Source organism: Bombus affinis, chromosome 11 (assembly GCF_024516045.1).
Source record: "Bombus affinis isolate iyBomAffi1 chromosome 11, iyBomAffi1.2, whole genome shotgun sequence".
Classification (NCBI taxonomy): domain Eukaryota; kingdom Metazoa; phylum Arthropoda; class Insecta; order Hymenoptera; family Apidae; genus Bombus; species Bombus affinis.
This window is the reverse complement of record NC_066354.1, coordinates 1,284,038-1,302,384: the sequence shown is the minus strand read 5'-3', so window position 1 is coordinate 1,302,384 and position 18,347 is coordinate 1,284,038. Positions and strand designations below refer to the sequence as shown.

Sequence of the window (18,347 nt, the reverse complement as noted above, 5' to 3'; positions counted from 1 at the left end):
AGAAAGCAGCTTCATAAGTAAAATTTGAACTATACTTATTTTTCGAATATAACATAAACCTCAAGTTCTAAAGATTATTCGTTGCAAATTTATTCATTGAACAGATTTCATGAGTCTATTGTAAATCTTTATATTTTAATTACACTTCAAAATCTCGGAAAATCTATAAGTAAAATTCTGCAAACGATATATTTTAAATTATAGTATATTATCACATGAAGCAACTTTATGTAACATTTCTAATTTCAAAGATCATTAATTAAAGATTTATTTACTGATTAAATCTATAAAGTTATAAGATAAAAGTTATAAGATAAGTAAACTTTAACAAGCTACCCTTAATGAGATTAAAATTACAGACTAAAAGGAAGCGTAACGTAGATCGGCATTTCTCGTTTCAACAAAAATTCACGATCGATCGCAGAACAAGGATCTCGCGACAAATTTCCATTGACAGATATAACCGAGTTGTGCCGGATTGTTGCACAACGACATCTCGTATATAAATCCGTTTTCCTCGGCGTAATTTTCCGCCAGTTAAAACGCGGCACTCGCTTAGACGTTTCCCTTTAAAATCCCGGACTGGCTGACGTCTTTGGTAGAGGGGCGAGCAAATCTTTTCACGACTCACCATGTATTCTTACCTCAGTGCACGCCGACGTCATCGTTATTCACCTGCATGCAATTCCATCCACGATACAGATTTCCCGACGAAAATGTTATTTTCCAAGGAAATCGTCTGTCTAACAACGATTTTCGATTATTCCTCCAGTTTGACTTACTGTGTCAATTAGCATTTCGTTTATATGATATATTGTACCTTAACTCTTAATACTTTAATTTTGTATTTTCTTGATCTTTTGCCTTATACTCATTTCTTCATTTCCTAATCTAATTTCGTATTACGATGGTCTATGTTTTGAAGGTTATTATCGTTTGCCGAAAATATGAGAATAATATCGAATTTGATAAAATCATGGAAACAAATTCGAAGAATGTTATAACAGTATTAATTTTTCTTTCCGCTTTACATAATACTTTACTTTCTTGTTTTATGGTTTATCGCGGTATATTTATTTTTATTTCTTCTTTTCTTTAGCTTAATGCAGATATATGCTCCATGTTTTGAGGGAACTGATTTGTTTGCTTGGGAAGTATAAAAATAATAGAAAAACTGAGAATAATATGCGAATGAATTGGAGGAGAATTTTGTGATCTTAATTACCATCTTCTTATTGTAGACTTATTTTCATTCGTGCATTTTTTATTCAGTTGGAAAGCCTGCGCTGTATTTTGAGCGAACAGATATTGATTAGTTTAGAATTATAAGGAGAATATAAAAAAACTGCCGAGCGAAGGGAGATACTTTTTTCCGATGACTCTGTATATCCTTGTCTCGTTCTGATAGCTGATCGACTAGTAATTGCTACGACAAATTGTTCGACGAATTGATAAATTGCTTCTCGATTTCGAAGCTTCAGTTTCCGTGAAATTAATATTTCGAAATGTTTCTTCATGATATCTCTATATATAATTCTGATTTTAAAAAAAGTACGAAAACAATTTCAAATTATTGAACGATATTCACATACAGAATGGCCAGGGGGACAAATACATATTGGAAATAAAATATACGATATTCAAATAAGACTACAAACGTTCAATTGGTGGAGAAGTTATCTCAAAAGGCAGGCGACTGATGAAGAAAAGAACTAGGTCAGCAGTGATCTACAAAAGAGACACAACAGTTCTCGGTAATCCTCCAAAGGAGATCAAATAACTGCAGATCGAGCCAGAAAAAGTAAGCTAATTACAACCCCCGTAAAACTGCCAAAAAGCTGCACATATCTCGACACGTGCGATCACCGAAACAAAGTATTCTTTGCAGCGATGCAAAAGGCATCGAGAAGAGATCAAAGAGTCAGCGGAATGGAGTAGACAAAAATAGTTGGTCGCGTCGGCAGTGAAATTGACTTACGTTAGACTTTTCTCCGTGGATAAAAGACCAGCATCGTCGTTGTGTCTCATTTGTAGAATACAAGAAGAGAAGAAACAAAAAGAACCTTGAAAGAAGAAAAGAAAAGGACGGATAGAGGCAGACAGACGAAGAAACAGGACAAAGTAAAAGAAAAGCGAAAGAAAAATCCGAGTGAAAGGGGGGTAGAGAGGGACAAAAGTATATGTTGACCCCGGTGCAGTCGCGAGAACTCGTAGAATAAAACCGAGACGAGTAAGTGCCGGAGCATGATTAAAACGGAGCCGAATAATGGACGGTGCCGTGTATGTGTTTGTTAGGGAGGCGGAAAAAAAAAAAAAGAAAAGACTGTGCTACGGCGTGCGAAAGACATTCACAGGGACGGCACGTCAAAGATTTTCCGGTGTTTGCGTCGGAACAGGGTCGACACAGGGTTGGAATATTACTTTCGACTCGTTTGAGAACGACAGCCCGCAAATTACGCGGCCAAATGGAGCGTGAAAACGAGTCAAGCCCACAGACTTTCGCCTGGTACTCGTATGAGAATTCATCTCTTTCGCGATTGTCCCGAGCCGTTTGATCGGCTGCCAATTAATGACCGCGTTTAACGCTTCGACAATCCCAGGAATTATGAAGAAGCCCGTCCCTCTGTCCCCGGATTTTCGAGCCGTTTTAATATCACACGATGCGTCAGAGCAAAGAGTAAAATTATACAGTATAGACAGAGTGATTAGTCGATGGTTTTTAATTAATGGACCGTTTTATAAGTTCTGTGAAACTTAGCATTTCTCTTGAAATAAATTAGGATATGAGAATTATTATCATACATATAAATTATACAAAGTCACATCTATCAAAGTTTTGATAATTTTAATATTATAGCAAGGCTACATAAATATTAACAAGTATAAAATACTTAAGCAATTTTATTGTTTGATGAATTATACGTATCACATGGACATTACAACACATCAGGTTAAAAATATCATTCTCATAGGTTAATAACGAGTCTCTCTGTCAAAACGTTAAAATGTTTCTCTTCAAGTTTCTCTTCTCAGAACGATATCCACCCGTCTTAGAGCAGAAATATTCTATCTGAATTTGATTGCAGTCTGGCATGGTAAATAACGTGTATATACGCACGTGTGCAATTAAGTCGTAGAAACAACATGGATACGATGTAATTAGAGAATCTGATGATGGTTGATGTCAAGGGAACACAGTATATGCGAATTAACATTGCAAATTCGTGATAATTATACAGCACGTGGAAACGGATATACAATCTAGAAAAATAACGGAGAAGAAAAGACTTATGCAAATTAAGGTAACGTTATAACATTCAACTCCTGAAAAATAATTCCGTTGGTCAGTAACGAAACCAGACTAATGTCTGTTATTTTTCTCTATTTTTCATCCATGTACTATAACGCGAAATTATCATCTTACACGGCACGAAATCTCTGCAGATCGCGTATCGTGCAACATAATACGTTCACGTGAAAAGGTTTGATGTATTTTCAACTCCCCTTCGTGTTTATGGCTCACGGTCGGACATATAAAGACAGATGGCCGATCTTGTGAACGATGAATAATCGAACCACGCCCATGAAACGGACTACGCCACACTGTGTAATCAGTAAAGTGCAGCGTTACCTGTAAAACTTGCCCATAGTTTGCTCGATTAAGGAAATTCAACCGCGATGTCGCGTATCATCGGCGTTTATCGATTTTCTCGTTCACCCTGTTCTAAGAGAAGGCTAATTTTACCCTAATTCACGTACGCCGGTATAATGAAACTGGGACGGTGTACGATGTTTCTCGTGTGTACATGATTTTTATGAAAATTGTTATAATCCTTTTGTGGCATAGCAGCAACGAAAGCTGCGATTTTACTTGATTAAATCCTCGAAAGCTAACATTGCGACGTTTTCGCCAATAAAATGTAAGATTTCGATATTTCGGTATTTCGGCGTTATAAATACCATAGTTTCTCGCTACAGATGAATTAAATTTTATTATGTACGTGTATAATAGTTGGTCATTTTGGATTAGGCTCGTGAATTTTATTTAATAAATTTAATAAATTACAATTAATTTTATTTAATACTCTATACTTTACATATTAAAGGACGTTGTTAATTTAGCGCGCTAACGTAGACCAAACTTTACTATTGTGCTTATTTATGATCCAGTAATATTTAATTGGGGATTGGAATACAGGGTTAACAATAGTTGGTGAAAATTAAACTTTGATCATTCTCTAATGTTTAGAATTTTCGTTTAAACGATGTGAAAAGCTAATAATTTCTGAAAAATATGGATTTCCTCTTCTTTAAGAGTATTTAAAAAAATCAGAGCCTGGAGCATAAAGTATCCATCAAGGCAAGGAAATAATTCTTAACAATATATATGAATTCCCTTCATTTTAAGCTCTTGGTTGGAAACGTCTAATGATATTTGACATTTATTAAGACATTTTTTTTTCTTTCAATTATTATATATGTAAACTTCCTAAGAGTTCAAACGCGGACAAACGAAAGGGCTTTCTCTATTAACGGACAATGTGACCTTATTTGTCGTTACGGATAACCGATTTGTCAAACTATCATTACACAGACGAACGATTAGAGAAGAAGGATTTCGAGCATTAGAAATAGACACGGTCACGAGATGGAAATTTTTATTTAGAGTATTGAAGATTGACAGAGGAAGAGTGATAGTTTAGGACATGGGAAATCGATTCTCGATTTTCAGGTAGACAAAGCTTTGTTATTCATTATTATTTATTGTTATTAATTATTATTTATTGTTGTTTACCTTTGTATTTTATTTAAGTATTGTTATAATAAACTCGATTTCCAGACTTAAAATCGATCCCTGGATTACCCAAATTTGAACATTATATATATTTTTGAAGCTTGACTTCAACTTTTTCAAACATCCTGCGAGATGCATTTTAATGCTTATTATTTCTAATCGTTAGACTATCTATCAAGTCTATTATTATTATTTATATTCTCTCTATAATAATTATTATTATATACTTATTTTTCTTTCAAAACATTTAAGTAACTAGAAAACAGCGTTTTACTACATCTCGCAGCAGCATTTTCTTTAAATTACACGATGGGGCTAGCCGGCATTTCGCTCTCGAATTAAAAGTCTTTAAAAGCTACCTACTTTCTAAGCCTCCGTCCCTCGGTGTCTCTTTTTCTTTTCTCTCTGGTCTCGGTCGTTCTTCTTCTTTCCTCTCGTTCTAGCTTTCCCTCTCAGCTATTCTCATAAGACTTGCAAATTGTTTCGTAATAAGTTAGTACGCCGCGTTCTCGGGAAGAGAAAGACCCGCTACTTTCCTCGGCCAGGGGAAGAGTGGTTTCGAGTGCTCCTTTAAAACCAGAGCCAAGTTCGTCTACGGCCAAGTTCCGAGAAACAATCGAAGAATATTGTCGACCATCGCGGCTCGCCGGGGCGAAAAGAAATCTTAAATCAACGAGCAAGAAATCACGGCTCTCCCCGCGCGACAATGGAGGGCCTCTTATTAACTGATAATTGTGCTTTATCCTCGCGAAGAACACTGTCGTTTTTTAAAGAAGTTCATTGCAAGTCAAAAAATATCATTGTCTATTTTTTTACCTTTCTCGCCGCGCTATTATTATTAACTCCAATAGTATCGTGTTCATACAGTGCTTCCCAAACCTATTGCAACGCCCTTTGGTACTGAATAAGTAGTTTAAAATCGGACCAAATGATTTGGGTTTTTTTTAGAAGTTTGAAAGATTAGTTTATTAGATGACGTAGTAAAAAAAATTCTGAAGAAATTGCAATTGGTCGGAATTGGAAGGAGAAGAACAAATGTCGTAAAGGATTTTTCAACTTTCTTATCTGATCTTGTAATGAAAATATAAACGACGCGTTATAAACATTTATGTCAGTTATATATATGCTGAAAATTTTATCGAAATCGGTCAATGCGGAAACAAGCGACAGTCATCGAAAGGTATAGATTTTATACCAAAAGTCATGAAAACCGTGATTTTCGCTATTTTTAACCGTTTGCAGCTCGTAGCAACGTTAACTGATTTCGATGAAATTTTTAGCGGGTACACAACTCATATAAATGTTCAAAATGTATCATTTAAATCTCCATTACAAGGCCAGGTAAAAGAGTTGAAAAATATCTTTACTTTGTTCTTTGCCACTTTTTTATACGTTATCTAGTAAACTAATCCTTTTAAGTTCTAAAAGAAACGCAATTCGTTTGGCCCAATTTTAAAAAAGTTAGCCACTTACAAAGGTTGTTGTGACAATTATAGAGGTCACTATACGTATGTAACTTTATAATATTAAATGATTTTGAAATACGGATATCTTATTTATAAATGAATGGTATATTAACTATCTTTTCTTCTATGTTTCAACTTTTCGGCAATTTTTTAACTTCTCTCTTGAAATATTGTTAAGATTTTGACGCAAAGTATTCTCTTACTGCTTTGAAGTCCTTCATTGTATTAAATTTCTTACCTTTTATAGCATCTTATAGTGATCGAAAGAAATGAAAATGTGAATAAGGAATAAAGCGAATGACGCAATAATTTCTAATTATACTATTTATATATTTTATCTACATAACGTTATTTGCGCTGTGCAATTGGAGATCGTGTGATTTTTATTTTTGTATCGATGCTGCTTCTATTCGGAATCTTTCTATTTTGTCCCAGAAATTCAAAGTACAAAGTAATATTACTTCTGTGGCGGCACTCAACAACAAATACCGCCACTTGACACTTACTAAGTAACGGACACGGTAGCGCAGTTGTTAGCAACTGTCCTGTTTTTGCGACCAGGCTTTCAGGATAAAAATGGAAAGAAAAAAAAAAAGAAACAATATCGTACATAAGCACCGCTCTACAGCGACTTAAATTTAAGTTACAAATGTAACCCCCCCCCCAAAAAAAAATGTAATATTGCATGGCTATGTCGTACCGTCGCGTATCGGTACTTTTGCCTGAACCACCTCACAACCGGAATTCATCGTTTATAATGGAAAATACAAATATGTAGTACTCAAAATCTGGTAATAATAAACAAAAAAAAGCAGTTGTTAGCGTCTTAGCGGGTTCGATTCCCGGCTCTCGTAGTCCTATTTTTAGTCCACGCATCAATTAGAAGAATAATAAGCAGTACATCTACAGCCGGCAACTACAATCATCACGGACAACATATACCACCTCTACACTTCAAAAAATTACCAATATTATATTTTCCACGTTTATCGTTTTATAAATTATATGATCTCTTATATGAAATTTGCATTAATTCGCGATTGTTATGTAAACTGTTAGAGCTCTTGATAAGTCAAGCGTAGTAGATACATGGTCGAATAAGTAGAATAAGAATTCGCACGCAACCGAACTAGTAGAATAGGTGGAGATACGATCAGGCGAGTGGAATAGAGCTTTGTATAAAAGACGTGAAAGACAGGTTGAGCATATGATTAGATTGTTTGAACATATCCCACGCAAGATTAGAATAGTAGAACAAGTCATGTGTGTAATTAGCCGGGTAGGAAAGATTATGTATATTCTCGATTTATTAGATGGGATAATATGTATGCAAAACTAACCTCCTAAACAAATTCGTTAATATGTTAATATATTTATATTAAACAAATTAAGTATATTCGTCGTGTACATATGTGGTATAAATGAAAGAAAAATGAAGTATTGAACTATTATCGATGAAGTAGAATAGGTCACTGAGTAGTCAGACAGAACAACAAAAATTCGTATCACAGTAGCGATGCACAATAGTGAAAATGAATTATTTTAAACAACTCTATATTTACACATGTAGTATCAAAAAAAGAGGGGGGGGGGTATACGCTTGATCTATTATATATTTAAGATATAAACTAAGAATCGTAAAAGTGCTGGGAAAGAGAGAAAGAGAGAGAGAGTGTAAGAGTGTATGCCTTGGTGATGTCAAAGCTAAATGAGTAAAGGAGTGGGAGAAGGATGCGAGGGTTGAGGGTCAGCATTTTTTGACCTGAGAAGACACAAGTTGAGAGCCGAGTGTTGGACTAAGACGTACGAAGATATTGTAATCAGTTTTTGTATTGGGTATTGCTTGTTAAACTAAAACTTAATTTAACTTAAAATAAAGCATCCTTTCTTGTCCTTGCTCTAGACCTATTTAGATACTACACATATGTGCGATATTAAAATGTTTTCACGACAAAAAAATTAACAAAAAGGGTATGTCAAGGCAAATAACTTTAAAACTTTGAACTTTACAAACGTTATTTTCCACGAGACTAAAACGTTAAGAATCAGAATTCCTTCACATTTCTATTCGATCAACTTCAAAAACTATTCTTAACTTAAAAAGGCGATTAATCATTATCAACCTTTAATCCAAAATAAAAATGCGGAAACAAAGGTTTGAAATTTACGAACGTTCCAATCCAATGTTTTCGCAAAAATTTTATCTGGGATCGAAAAAAACTGGGTAATCGATGTGCGGTCTCGAGGATTGGCCGCGCGATTCGAAGACGGACCGTCTATTTTCCCTGGAGGTGAGTTTAATTACCTTTAAAATCAGCGGACATCGCTGGCAAATGGGTCCGCGAACCGAGCTCACTTTATCTCGAAGTGCCATTAAGCACCGGCATCCTAACGACAGCATCGTAATTAGAGGAGCCAACCTCTGACCATTCCGCATATTCTTTTTTCGTCTCTACATTTGCTTTTTTCTCGTCTTTCGCACGGCCCTTCTTGACTTTCTGTTTCGTCCTATTCTTTTCCGACGAGTCGCAACAAAATCGTCACAAGTCTCAAAACAAAGGAGCAATAACACAGACGTTGCCACACGAGATTGACGAGTCTCTCCTTTTACCTTTTCGCCTTTTGTTTCGAATAGTTTAGCACGTATCCTTTGGCATTGGTTTGCGGTTCATTCATGGAAATGCTAGGAATTCACATCGCGAGAGGATTTTTGATAAATAGTTGGGTCTTTGTGAAATTCATGAATCAACCACCCAGTTTGCCTCTTCCAGGATTAATTAAAATACGGCTTTACGGATTTAATATATTTTGATCATTATAAAAGAATGTTGGAATTGTTGGAATTAAAGTCGTTTGCTGATTATTGCTGGCAATTTTCTGGTCTATTTTTATAACGTTCAAACTTTTTAATTATTATTTTTCATACCAACGATAGGTTGTCTGTTCTTTTACAAATACTATAATTTTTTTAAGAATCTTATATTGTAATTGCTTATAGTTAATTAATGTAACTCTTTTGAGAATTACGTATTGCAATTACTTATAGCCGCTGTGACTTTTTCGAAAATTCTGCTAATGTTTTAACGATTTAACAATTTTTATTAATTAAAACAATCAAATCGAAGATTAAATTGTCATCTATGCTTAAAATTCACTGAAATTCAACACTGATCCGTTGTTCATTCTAATACGTATTAACTTATTTTATAATAAAATAATTGACAAAACGATGGAAGTAGCTCTCCCGATAATTATATTTTCCAGCATTCCACTGGCGAAGCTCGAGACTCAAATGATACCTTTATTTTTCGCTGTTGACTGAATAATATGAGCGTAATCTGCTTGAAACACAAAACACGTTTCTTGGGTATCTAATTTTCTCTACTTTGTAACGGGTCGCGGAATAACTAGTACTCATCGTCGCTACTTTAATTTGTCCTCACTCTTTCTTTTTTCTTTCCTTTTCCTAACTAGACAATGACGACGTGGGACGAAAGGAAGCAAAACGGGAAAGGAAGCAAGCTTGTAAAAGAGTCCGTTAAATGAATGGTTTCCACGTGATTGGGATTAAATATTTGATATCACAATAATAATTTAATATTTCATTTGTCACGTGTCGGAAAAATATATTTCCTTTCGTTCAATTGTGACGTTGATCTTTGTTATTCTTTTATCAATTCATAAACGTTTATTCCATTACTATCCTTCGTTGGTCTCGTTCGTTACGCTATGTCTGTTTTATCCCTTGCGATTTATTCGGTGATAAACCTGTATTATACCTAAAACATACAGCAACGAATAGAAGTAGCATAGTTGAAATTCAACGACTTTATTTTCATGTTTCACGTTATCCGTTCTCGTAATTTGACATTTCTCAAAAATATTTCAAAGGTCACTAAATTATGATTTTTGAAACAAGCAAATACACATTGTCGGCACTATCTAATTTTCAGAGATCGATATCTAATCTCACAGAAAGATATCGTCCTCAAACAGTATCAAAGAGAATTCCCTCGAAATACAGACATCAAATTGAAGATATCAAAAACATTTTCTGCAGGACGAATTTTCAAACGCAACGCCATTTCACCGTTACGTTCCACGCTGTTCGACTATGCTCGTGTCACGTAAAACCGACACTTGAATTGTAAGGGAAAAGAAGGCTGAGTCGTAACTCAACTTTTAATTTTCTTTCATCGAACTTTTATTATAAACTTAACACTTACAATTATAGATTGACACTGAACTGGAAGAAAGGGTTGTACAATAACAAGAGCTAGAACAAGAACCGCCCGAGCTGGTTGAAGTCTCGGTTTATATACTTTTTGGTTTTTGGATTTTGAGGGGGTTCGGTGTAGGTTATGATATGGAAAAGTGTCCGAAGGTCGGGGGTCGATGTCTTATCTATGATGTGGACTAAGGTGTGTCATGGCTTCTGTGTAGGCTATGATGATAAGGTGGTGATGTGTCCAAAGGAGTCCGAAGCTCGGCGATTGATATCCTATCTTTGATGCGGATTGATATGTGATTGATGTCACACTCGCGGGGAGACGCATCTGCAATGTGACTCGTCAACAGTTATAAATTCTCGTCTCGATTAGTAGACACCACGAATCAGCCAATTCTCTATCTCGATTACGATGATAGAGATATTTAGACAGAATCTGACACAGGGTTTTAAAGTTTAAATATAACTGTATATTTCACAAAGAACACCTTCAAAGACTGAATGTGCGGATGAACGTTAGGTGTACGTTAGGTGAACGGAATAGTGTGGTTTTACTGCGTGTCTTGTGCGGAGAGCTGAGTGCAAGTGAAGTATCGGTGATACATGTGGAAAAGATGAAAACTTAAGATGGGCGTACCTAGAACATGGAGCAACTTGATTCGCCAATTACAATTTTCGGTGAGTAAGTAAGGGCAACGGTCGTTGCTGCTAATTGGTTGGAAAAACTGGTAGGAAAAATGAAAACTGATCACCCTTAAACTGAAATCTCGCGTGTCTCAACGTTTAACCGTTGCCGTTAATAAAATTAAGCAGCGCCTCGACTTAAACAATGCATCGTAAAAACAAAGAACTCGACGGCAAACATTAAACCTTATGGCGGGCAGATGAAATCAGTGATAATAGAGATTAATTTTCGACGCGGCAGTAACGGCTACTTGGGGATTATTACTGACTTGGAGAATATGTTAAGGAAAGTATAGGCAGAGAAAAAAACTGGGAGAAGATATATGGCATCTTTAGAAAGTTAGAAACGGCTATTCTCGAAAGGTTGTTGTGATGAAGAAATCGACGAGTGTGTAACGACTGAGTCGCGGTACGGAACACACGCCATTCCTTCGCTTCATTCCAACTGGAAGAGACGTCTTTAATCCTCAATGACGAGGAAAGCAACTCTAAAGAAAGAAAGAAAGCATGAAAAAGCAAGGAAAATGCACAGAGCCTGGTATTCCACCGTGGAATTAATGGGATTAGTTAAAAAGTATGTTTCTTGTCCCCATCTTTCACATCCCTTCAATAAGATCTTCTGAGTCGTAGAAAACCAGTCTTTCGTTGGGAAGTAACGTCAGATTAAACACATCTGATAACTCATCGTAACGATAACCGACTGTTCCCTGTCGGTTTCGCCAGAAAGAAACTGAAACGAACGACGAGAAACCGGATTGTATCGCGTCGTCTCGCGAATTCGCTTGAAAACGACGGATTATCCACATTCTCCATCTTCAAACGACCTCGTGGTTGTCCCCCACGAGGTTCCAACTCGAGAACACACTCGCAGTTTTCGCGTGAAAAATGGGTCGAGCGACAGGGATCGAGCAAAGAGAAATAAATTGTACGCTGTCCCCCGTGGGAAACCTTGCTTGAAATCTCGAATGAAAGAATTCCGCGCGATGAGGATGCGGACGGATGATCGGTCTAAGATGGTGATTCGCCGGTAGACAAGATGGAAAGGATTTTGTACGGCACGTGATAACAATAGAAATCAAAGATAGTGAAGGAGTTGAGAGTAAACGAAATTATAAGTTGGTTATAATTACAGTGCGCAAAATAATTTAAATAACAAAACTTAGACAGAAATTCGTTTTATGTACTAAATATCGTAACAAGTACTATGCTTTGAATGTTTCCAAAATATCAAATTATTACTCTGTAAAAATACTGGGTTATTTCTAATATTATGTAATTAAAACTAGCATCGGCGACACTGTATAGACTGTATAGAACTGTAATATGGATCTATATTTGGCTAAGTAAATCGATTATTGAAAAATTTCAAATTTTGACGCTTCAAAATATAATATTAAACTTCATATCGTATAAAAGAGAAAAGAACGTACAGAATATTCGTTGGATTTCAAAAACGGAATCCTTGGTCCGACAATGAACAGTCGGAGTTAATAAAAGCGACGAGGGAAGCGTATTTCGGATTTACCGCATGGTGCGCCTTTTTCAACAGACCACCGCGGCGCAAAGAGGAATCACGCGTTTCGAAAATGAATCCTGCCACGCGCGCGGCACTGACCGGACTTTCGGTGAGGCAACATCAAAGGGAAATTGGGCTAACCTGCATTTCTAAAAGAGCGTATCCTTTCATCTTTGCCGTAAAATCTCATTTAGGCTGATACATGTATCATTTCTCACAACTCGATGTTAATCGTGGCCCGCTTCACTTTCGTTGCACGTCAATACGCAACTTAATATTTTCATAATAGCGAAGTGCAACCTCCGCGAACGATCGAAAAATATATCATAGATATACTATATCATAAGATTCTTTTCTCTTTCTTCGCGAGTACGTAAATACCCCAGGAAAAATTTATTTCCTTTTTGAGCATTTATCGACAATTAGTTTTGGCCAGTCGATGTGATTAAATAGTTTCCTGAAGAAAAGGCCTCTACGTTTAGAGTAAATATATTACGTATATATATGTGCAAGCGTGTATTTTTCAATTAAATAGTTGGATTATTTTACGAAATTTTTGTTCATTTTACAAACATGAAACGAACAAAGTCCTTTAAGAGTCATTGTAGTTTCTAATGCAAGTGTAGGTAATAGTTAAAAAAAAATTATGACTAAAACTTCTGATATTATTTACACGTTGGTTTTACAAGAACGTGTGAGAGAAACTGTGCGGATGCTACAATATGTTATATAGAAAATGCGTTCGAATGGAAATTGTTAAAAAATAGAAACTGTTTCATAAATTCTGCCCTTTCACCTTTTTACGGGAAATTTGAAAATACAGAAAATTTGAAAGTCACGATCTTGGTTTACGTTTTGTCGCGTTTAATGGAGAAAGCTTGTTATAGAAATTGGAGTAGAGGATTGATCCAAACTGGAGGGCAAACTGGAGGAGATTTTGACTCTGGTCTTTGGATTTTTATATTTTACTTCCTACATAAATTTCATGTACTTTATATCCTTTTTGTATTATTTAACGCTTTCATTAGATCCTTCTACCATACTTTGACATTTTTTAAAGTATCTGTGTCTTTTATGTTGTTATGTTATATTTTCCGCGCAAGAGTCTTTCTCTTCATTCTCATCTCGCATCATCACGTATCTCGCAATTTATTCGATCCACTTTTCCTAAGTCGAAATACAAGATCTTAGTTAATTAAGAGGTCGACATACTAATTTCCAAGATATCTAAATAAATATAATTCAGTCGTGGAAGCTTTTATCCTTTTAACGATGATAGTCCTGGTTTTCGATGAAGAAAAAACGATCCGATGCGTTCAGTTCCGGAATTGATTAACAAAAAGTTTTCATGGTAGAACAGGAATTGGATGAAATTAAAACTTGAAAGTCAATTACAAGTTATCATTGCACGACGAACAATCTCCAAGAAAAGTCCAAGGATTCGTTTAGTTTGACGTCGAAACAATCTCACCACTCGTCGAGCACGATCTACGCGCGTATTTTAATTGGAAACAGAATTATTTACGAAACGATTCTCTTTTTCCTTCTCATCTACACGAAATATTGCTCACGTAACGTTGATTGCGATCTGTCTCTTTTGTTTAATGAGAAGCTAACAGAACACAATACAAAATCCAAGTAGAAAGAGGGATTAACCTAAACGATACCCTTTACAGCGAGATATGACACTATAATCAGCGCAGATTTAACACGCTAAGAAATTTATCTCTGCTTGTTTTATAATTTGATAATTAATTGAATTCGACACGTTGCTGGAAACGGAGGAAAACAGAAATTCAGGTCACGTGAATTTTAGCAAATTACGGAGATGGATTAATTAGATAAAAGTTTTTAATAAATCGTTTGATCCTTATTGATTTTCCATTAACGAGCTTTTTTAGTTCACAAGTAAAATAGTTTGGCCTGAGAATTAATTGCAATAACTAACGGAAACTTGTTTAAAACAGAAGTTTGGTCAATTCATTGTTGGTATCGTTTTAATACATGAGCGGCGAGTTTCTAGTAAAATCTGTATACACGTTGGTAATTTCTAATTTACGAATTAATAATAGAACAGTTAATAGTTTTTCTGCAAGTTCTGCAACGTAGCCAAACATAGGGACAAAGAAATATTTAGAAAACAAAATAAAAAAAAGAAAACATTAAAACACTTTAAATTAATTCAACATTATATCTAAATGAGAATACATCTAAACTAATCTCTCTAGCATAATTAAGCAAAAATCCAAGCGCCCTAATTTGTAGATTTCCTCAGGATAACTAGAAAACTTTCCTCATCCGAAAAGAAATCCGATCAAAATTATTTTTCGTTCCAATCGACGCAGGTCGATAGTTTCTTCGTCGCGAGTTTCGAACTAACAGAGAAACCTTTTAGACGGAGCTGGAACTAGATGATTCCCGGGCAAACTGGTCCGTACAGCTCACGCTGAAACTTTCGAGACTTTTGTAAGTGCATTAACTCGAAGGCTGCGAGCCAGGATTCGCGCGTACATACAAGTCAACCCTTAGCCCTTTTCATACATCGTGTTTGATACGTACGTACAGTACACTATCGCTCATAAATATGTGGACATTTTGGTCGATTTTTATAGCGTCTAATGATTACTAAGACTATATTAATAAACGACAAACTAATGATTTAAAAGCAATATTTAATGTCTTCTTGTGCTATCAATCGTATATTAAGATTAAATATATCATCTGCCAACGTACGATACAGTTTTAAATACTGTCGTTAAGATTAATCATGACAAACAGATGAACTGAATGTAACAAACTCTATAAATCTAAATTTTAAAAAACCGCTCCATAATCATACTTGACCGCTCCATACTTGACACTTATAGATGCCAATCTTTTTATTGCATATTAACTTTCAATTAAAATCAAATTTTATCGCATGCTGATATTCTATTAGATCGCCCGAAAAGTTTCTTTCGTTTTATAAGGAAATAATGGATGCACAATATTTTACGTTTTATATTATTTTGTCGAATTACGTATGATCCATTTTGTTTTATCAAAATAAAGATCACAACATTCGACAGATTAAGTTTCATGTTTGTGTAAAGATGTATCGTTGTAAAAGACGGGTCTGTAAAAGAGAGACACTTTTCGGACAACTTAATATGATAATTTTGATAAAGGATAAAATTCTAGAATTTCAAATTTTTGCATTGTAAAGTAACAATTAATTCTACGATATTAAGTTCTTCTATTTGTAATTTTTGTAATTAATTTATATCTTGTTAAAAATAAGTATATATAGTATAAATGAGTATAAATATAAACATATGTGCCCATATATTTTTGAGTATTAATGCACAGACACGAGTATACCCGTATAAGGATGCACAGGGAGGTTCTAGGCGAACTAGGAATACAATAAATTCCCAACAGCTATACTCAGGCACCGAGTAGGCAAATATGGGCCACCTTGGATGTATAATCCCACGTAAATTGCTACCTAGCATCTCACGTCGCGTTTTACCGCCGTGCCGAAGCTTTTCGTCATTTCCGAGGGCTACGTTACAACCACGTGCTTATTTCTCCGACATCGTGATAGAGTGTCATTTTGAACGAAAATCGAGCTCACAATGTGGAAATTTGTGAATACGAATTGGTCGATTGTGTGACTTTCAAGTGCCAAGGGTAAGTTAAGACGCCCGAATAAGGGGAGTTTGTGTATTCAGGGTTTGAGGTTTGAAGACGTTGAGGAGATGTTGAAGCTGGAGAATCCCAGGAGTTTGAAAAAAAGACATTCTCTATTTGGAGAAAATATTTTCAAAAATTAGTGTTTTTTATGCAGAATGTTTTAAGAGACTTGTTCCTCCAATCCGTATACTTTGTCAAATCTTTTATACTATTTTTATGATATTTTCAGATCTGTTTATTAAAGGGAGCAAGATTTTTAATAAGAGAAACGAAAGAGTGAATGTTTTATGGAAAAAAAATTATTTTTCAAAAAATAACGCTGATGGTTCTAGATAAATTTTTTGAAAAATTTCAATTATTTTAGAAACTAAAATCGATTCTAATTTTTTTATATCCACAAACTGAGTGAATTTTATATACTATATGAAATGTCTTAGTTTTAATAAAACTGTATCTTTTAAAAAGCGGAAATATAAACCTTATATTCCTTACATAATTTCTTAATCTATATTTCATTTAGAAAAATGCAGAAGGTTTTAAAGAATCCAGTATGAGGAGCAATAGTTTCATACACTGGGGTGCGCGAGAAGCGTGTCAAATCAATTTCGTTCGCCACATCAGACACGCTCGATTTACCAGAAATATGTAGTCTGCACCGAAGATGAATTTAATCGTGTGAAGTGTAACTGCGAAACTCGCCGAATTATCACAAAGTCGAATGCTTCTCCCCATCGATATTAACACGTGTCTCACGGAGCACGAACCAAATTCCTTCGTAATTACATGTCCTGAAAATAATTTCCTTGCCACAGAACAAGTATACGATCCCTAGAAACTGAAACCTCTGGGAATGTAATATACATTTTCGTTAACAAAATCGTCAAATATGTGTTCAAAAAATTAAACAAAATTCTGTTGATATCAAATGTTAAATCACATTGATATTTCTTGGTAATATTAAATCCGGTCGTATTTATTTTACACAATATACAAAAGATAATAGAATTATATTAAATACTAAAACCAAATATTTAGAAACAACCTACGTTTTAATAATATGTTGTTACGGTTTGCCAATCATCTCTCTAATCAAGTGTTCAAGGAAACTTTAATTTATGGCGGCGTCGACCACGGAACTTTTCAACGACTTCGCGGTACAAAGAGCTATGCCGTCAAAGCATAATATCGACATGCCCAATGTACCATCGATATCTCTACGTTTCTTTCGCCAAATTCTCGGAAGAACGCATACGCAGCAACCGCCGCGGTACATCTAATAAACGCATGTGTAGTAAGGATATCGAAGGGCAACAAAGGATAGAATTCGTGGTTTCGAACAAAAGAATCAGTCAGTCTATCTCAAGCTGGGAAGTACGAAAGGTCTCGTTATAAGCAAACCACTAACAAAACCTTAGTTGTTATATTTTCGTCTTACTTGTTATTAAAATTTTTGTTAACAAATCAATTGTAGTATTCCGTATGCACTCATTCCAACCACCTCTATTCTCATAATAGAAATAGGGGATCAATCAGTTCGTGGCGTCGATTGTTTAATCGTAACGAGAATTTACGACTCTCGTTGACGCGTTATCTCGCGATCGCGTCTGTCCGCGAACGGTGGAAATATATGTATTGGAACGTAACATCTACTTCGGATCATGTGAACCCAAAAAGAACAACAGAGTGGGAAAACTTAAAAAAAAAAAAAAAAAAAAAAAAAAAAAAAAAAAAAAAAAAAAAAAAAAGAAAGAAAAAAAAAGAAAAGAAAAAAAAAATGAAAAAGCTAGATGTACGTGTTTTGCTGAAGAATGTGAGGTACACATTTAAATATTTTTAAGTAACCGGTGTAATTGCCGAATTTGCAGATAAGTAACGTTTAATAATGTCGGGAGCCACAATATTTACGGAGTTTAATCGTCATTGTAACCATATACAATTTGCAATAGGTGTTTCGTACATTTTGGCGATGCTTTAAAGTATACC

At 35.2% G+C, this 18,347-nt stretch overlaps 1 protein-coding gene across 4 annotated transcripts in view; it reads left to right on the top strand.

Annotated features, from left to right (window-relative positions):
- The window catches only part of LOC126922042 (pikachurin), a 264,697-nt gene that overhangs the window by 193,584 nt on the left and 52,766 nt on the right, over positions 1 to 18,347 (top strand). The window lies entirely within an intron of this gene.